This window comes from Peromyscus maniculatus, chromosome 4 (assembly GCF_049852395.1).
Source record: "Peromyscus maniculatus bairdii isolate BWxNUB_F1_BW_parent chromosome 4, HU_Pman_BW_mat_3.1, whole genome shotgun sequence".
In the NCBI taxonomy this organism is placed as follows: Eukaryota; Metazoa; Chordata; class Mammalia; order Rodentia; family Cricetidae; genus Peromyscus; species Peromyscus maniculatus.
The window spans coordinates 91,319,698-91,325,697 of NC_134855.1; positions in this window are offsets into that span (position 1 = coordinate 91,319,698).

The following is a 6,000-nucleotide window of genomic DNA, read 5'->3' on the forward strand; positions in this document are numbered from 1 at the left end:
AAATCAATCCCAGTCAGGCATCATATTTCAGTAGTTGAGGCACTTTGAACAATCATACAAAACCCTTCTTGTTTATGGAGCTTGTTCTGCACTGCACCATGAGGGCATGTGAATGCAGTCTATCACAAACACCACACCATACACCATGAGGGCATGTGAATATAGTCCATTACAATGCACTGCACCGTGAGGGCATGTGAATACACTATTACATGTAACACATGGTGAGGTTGTGTGAATACAGTCTATCACAATGGCTCGCCCTGCTCTGGACAGTCTTCTTTTCCTGGTCACTTTTTTTTTCTGTCATAACCTAAATTTGATTTTTTCCAACTGTTTCCTTCTGTTTTTGCAAATCTCCCACCCCACCTTTTTACTGTGTATCAGAATAGGAACAGTTTGTCTTCCTAGTCTTTATCTTTTTATAAGTGAGATTTGTCCTGAGATTTTAAAATAAACACTAGAGGAGAGACAAAAACAAAACAAACAAAAACAACATCAAAAAATGAGTAGGACTTGACTTCAAAATGCTATACCTGAAATTCTCATCATACAAGAAGGGATGATGATACACACTGATACTGTCTGAGGCAATAAGAAGAGATGATAGTCCACACTGATGCTGTCTGAGCCAGCAAGAAGGGTTGATGATCTACACTGACACTGTTTTAGTCAGTTAAGAGATGATGATCCACACTGATGCTGTTTAGCCAGTAACTGAATGAAACTTTCTCAGGAGCTTAGAATGGCTCTCTCATTGACTTTGATTATCATAAGCATGTGTTCATATGATACAATATCATTAAGCTTTAAAAAGGAAAGAAATGCCTTTGCTACGTCAGGGATGAGCCTTGAATATGAGATGCTAAGTGAAATAAGCCAATCATAATTTCATAGGGGGCAGAAAAGAGAACGATGGTTCCTAGGAGATAGGGAGCAGAGGAAATGAGCTATTTATTGTTTAATGGATATTAAGTTTGGGAAGATGAGAAAACAATACTAATGTGTTTAATGCCTCATAATTTTTTAATGGTTAAAGTGATGCTTTATATATACCTTATAATAAAAAGTTACACAATATATGTTGCATTAAAAACTGGAAAGATGGGTCCATTAGTAAAGGCACTTTCTGCCTAGCCTAATTACCTGAATTCAATCCCTGGTACCCACACAATGGAAGGAGAGAACTGACTCCCACAAGTTGTCCTCTGACCTCCATACTCAAACCATGGTGTGTGCACACTGACACACACACGCATACACATCCACAAATAAAGTAGTAACTTTTTAAAACACCTGTTTGCCTGGGACCATAAGCATTTTGTATTCATTGCTATGTTTAATACTTCAGTAAAGATCACTACTATCCCCACTTTACAGAAGAAAATGGACACTGAAGTTATTGACAACTGACGCATTGCGATTAGTGAGTGGACAAAGCAGACGTCAAATAGTCCAAAGAAGCAATGCCAGTCACCAGTGTACCTCTAAGACTGCCAAAATGGCATTTTCTGATTCTGGAGATAAAAGAGATTGCTAGACAAGGGTTATGAAGTCTTGAAAAATCATCTAATAATTTTTCAGAGATGTTAAAATTTGACAGTTAACAAGTTACTTCTTTTTCATACATTATTGATCCGTTCAGTTACAGTACGCTTTTTCTCAGATAGCCAAGGCAAGAAAATCAGTGATACCAGCATTTCTGTAAAAGTCTAGTTAAACCAGCACACTACAGCATGTATGTATGTGTCCTCCAGATACAGCTCACGGGCATCTTTCAGAACTTGCTTCCTTCCACTGGTAAGGTGAAACAGTATAGATAAGGCATGTGTGGTCAAGAGTTGCAAGAACCATGGGAGGTTAAGACTAACACTGCTCTATCTTTGAGTTGCTATCCTGCCATAACCACTTAGTGAACCAACCTGGAAATATGTCCAACAAGGTAAACCATATCTTATCCCCACACAAACAAACAAACAAGAATGTTTATACAAAAACTGAGTCATGTAGTCATCAGAATTTTCCAGAAGCATCTATCCACATTGTGGCTCTACTGCTTGATGGGAGACCAAAATGGCACCCAGTTTGATCTTGTTTAGGGTCACAATGGTGGTATTTCCTGCTAAAGTTAGATTTTATGTGGAAACATTTTGTTGGTGGTGGAAGAACCACAATAGACAGTTGTATTCAATTTCTGGAAACAGTTTTATTGCACTTCATTTACTTTTGGAGAAGGAGGGTGGGTGTGCTAATGCCACAGCATGTGTGTGGAGGGAATCAGTTTTTGCTTTCCACTGTGTGGGTCCTACTGATCCAACGCAGGACTTTGGGATTGGTTGCAAGTATCTTAATCCTCTGAGCCATCTTGCCAGCATGTATTCAATTTTGTTATGCTGGCTAGAACCAAAAACAAATCAAAAGAGAAAAAAATGATTCAAGAAAAAACATAGTATCCTCTCATCTTTCAAGTTCTAGAAGACATCAGAGTTCCTAAATTATTAGTGAGAGGACCCAGGGACAAACGTGCTTGCTGCACAAGTTTGGTGACCTGAGTTTTATCTGTGGAACCAGATAAAGGAGGAAAGAGAAAACATACTCTCAAAGTTGTTGATTGACCTCCGTACATGTGCCATTACCATATGATTGTAAACACACACACACAGGCTAATACACAAATATGCACACACACCAATAATAATTCTTAAAACAATTACCAAATTGTCTAAGCACTTACATAGTCTTTCAATGCCCAGTGCAGCTAAGACCAAAATGTTCTGGGTACCTTTGAGAAACTGAAACTTGAATGTAAAAATTTTGAAAAGTAGGTAAAAGACACCGAGGCCAAAACTCCATTACTGATGATAAGACATTCAAGGAATCAAAAAGGTTGAGAGAATTATACACATGTGTACTCTTTACAGTTGCAAAAATTAGATTGTCTGCTGAGGATATTACAATTCAAAATAGCACACATGCAATTTAGGCTTGTTACCAGAAGCCCTGCCATGAAACTACAGTAGTTGGAGGACTATCGATCACAGTTGCCTGAGAATCAACACTACAGGCTATCAAGAACACTTCGCATTGAGAAAAGACTGAACTTATTGAGAAAATAAGACAATTTTATTTCACTTAGGATGTAGCCTCAAGATATTTGAAGGAAAAAGTTTAGCTATCCCACTATGAGCCGGAGCTGTGATCCTAGGGTTCCGCCATAAATTAAAATCCTCATTAGCCCACTTCCTACCACAAGGGACCCCAATTTCTTTAATTCCTATACTCATTATTATTGAAACAATTAGCTTATTCATCCAACCGATAGTCTTAGCAGTACGGCTCACAGCCAATATTACAGCCGGACACCTCCTAATTCATCTGATTGGGGGAGCAACATTAGTACTAACAAGCATCAGCCCATCTACTGCCTCAATCACCTTTATCATTCTAGCCCTACTAACAATCCTAGAGTTTGCTGCAGCTCTAATTCAAGCCTACGTATTCACACTACTAGTCAGTCTATATTTACATGATAATACATAATGACCCACCAAACCCATGCCTTTGGGGGCTCGTATTGGAAGGCGGCCCCATTTCTCTTATCCTTTCGTACTGGGCGAAACTGTAAATAGATAGAAACCAACCTGGATTACTCCGGTCTGAACTCAGATCACGTAGGACTTTAATCATTGAACAAAAAACACTGGAATGTTCAAGAGGAAATTTATAAAAAATAGATGTACAATTACAAAAGAAGGCTCAACATTAGTAGCTAACATTCATCTCAGTAAATAAAAAAAAAAATAACAGCAAATAAATCCAAAGAAAGTAAAATAAAGAAGTAACTGAAAATTCAAAATAAGTTCATGATACCTAAAGTTGGTTATTTAAAAAGGTATAATAATGGGCTGGAGATGTAGCTCAATGATAGGATGCTTGCCTAGCATGCATAAGGACCTGGATTCAGTCTGCAGGACATCAAAACAAAAGGGAGGGAGGGAGGGAGGAAAGGGTTTACTTTTTAAACCTCTGGCAAGACTGAATCAAATACTAGCAAGAGAGAGGGAACCAGAAATGAAAGAAGATGGCATGTGGAACTACACTGGACAATAAGAAATTATTGTATTTTTAAATACTTTATGTCAACTTTTACATTGCAAAATATAAAAGAAATGGGAACATTTTTATAGAAACTTAATGAAAACTAGAAAAGATACTATCTCCAAACTTATAATAGAAATTCAACATGATTTAAAAAAACTAAACTCAAAGCCTTTATTATCAAAAATATCTCCACCATTAAAGGAATGTTTTTAGACAATCAAAAGGGAAAGTGATCAAATGATCTGATACTAAATCTGATAGTCACATCCCAAGAAAATTCACAAACGACTCTCAGTTATAACCTTAAGTCCAAAACTTCTTGACAAAATAGTAGCAAGTTGGATCCAGATAATATGTTAAAAGAGACTACACCATGTGTAAACTAGATTGAAATTTCTAAGAAGACAGCACTTGTTCAATATTGTAAATTTAAGCAATTCAATCCTCCATCATATTAGAATAATGGGGAAAGTGATCATCTTAATTGATGACCCACAAAAGCATTTCATAAGATTTATCGAGACCTGATTATAAGAAACATATTCTTACTATAATAGAATAAATATGCTAAGAATATATTTATTAAAAATATCATAAGCAAACATTATAAATTGTAGTGAAATGTTTTAAGTTTTCCCAATGAAGCTAAGAACAAGGCCAGGATGCCCCTGTTGACTCTAGTCACCTTCTTACTAAAGTCTTAATGATTTCAATAATTAATAAAAGTAAAAAGTTTGAAAGTAATAAAACTCAACCATAGATAATATTGTGTGCATATAAATCCAAAATAATCTCTGAACAAATTATTATATTTAAGTGTACAGAGGCTTGAGGATATAATGCAAGGTAAATGACATGTGTATAAATAACCAACACAATAAATTTTAATTATCACTGAGAATTGCATAGAAAAATAGAAATCAAGCTAAGAAGTACCACTTCTTTATAGTAGTGCATCTACTGGTAGAAGAAAGCATGGATTAAATACTCCCAGGTTTGGAACAAGCAAGAATTTTCTATGAAAAACTGCAGTAGCACAGAAATTAGCCCCAAGAGTGGACAGCTGGGAATATGTGGTTGTAACTGCAGAGTTTCTCTCCAGGTTCCGCCAAGCCTCAACAGTCCCGCAGCCCACTTATAAAATAATCACCCAGAAGCTTATATTACTCATAAACTGTATGGTCATGGCAGGCTTCTTGCTATCTAGTTCTTATATCTTACATTAACCCATTTCTATTAATCTATAAGTTGCCACATGGTTCGTGGCTTACCGGTATCTTAATATGTTGCTACCCAAGGATGCTCTTAACCTAAGTTAGAGAAGCTTCGTTGCAGTGGGCAGCAGTTGATGGAGAGAAGATGTACAACTGGTTAATATCCTAAAAATAAAAGACTGACTTTCTCAGCCCTGAGTGAAACACCCATACTGATTGAGCCCTGTATTTACTTCAAAACCTCAAGCTTTGGAACTGCTGAGAAAATGTTCTGGTGAAGCGTGATTCAGGGAACAGAAGGCCTGTTCTCCTCCTGAGTCGTCACCTCTCCTGATTGCCCTTCAGGTTGGTGAAGAGCTTCTCTTGGGAGCCATCAACAACAGACTTAAAAGCTTCAGCTACACCTGGAGTTCATATTTCAGAACCATAAAGTAGAAATCAATGGTTTATAGCCTAATACTTGATATCCAAGGAATTGATTGAATACTGTCTGGAACACCTGATAGATGTGTTGACAGAACAGGTCAGGCTGAACTCCACTCCCATACTGCAAAGATGAGTTGCACTCCCGAAAGCAAAGGGACAGGGTTTGGGGACCGGCATTTGTTGTTTGTTTTCTCATCGTCCACTGAACCACATGCTTCTGGAAAAAGCTGGAGGGGCATTCCTGGCAGAGGGGCTGGGT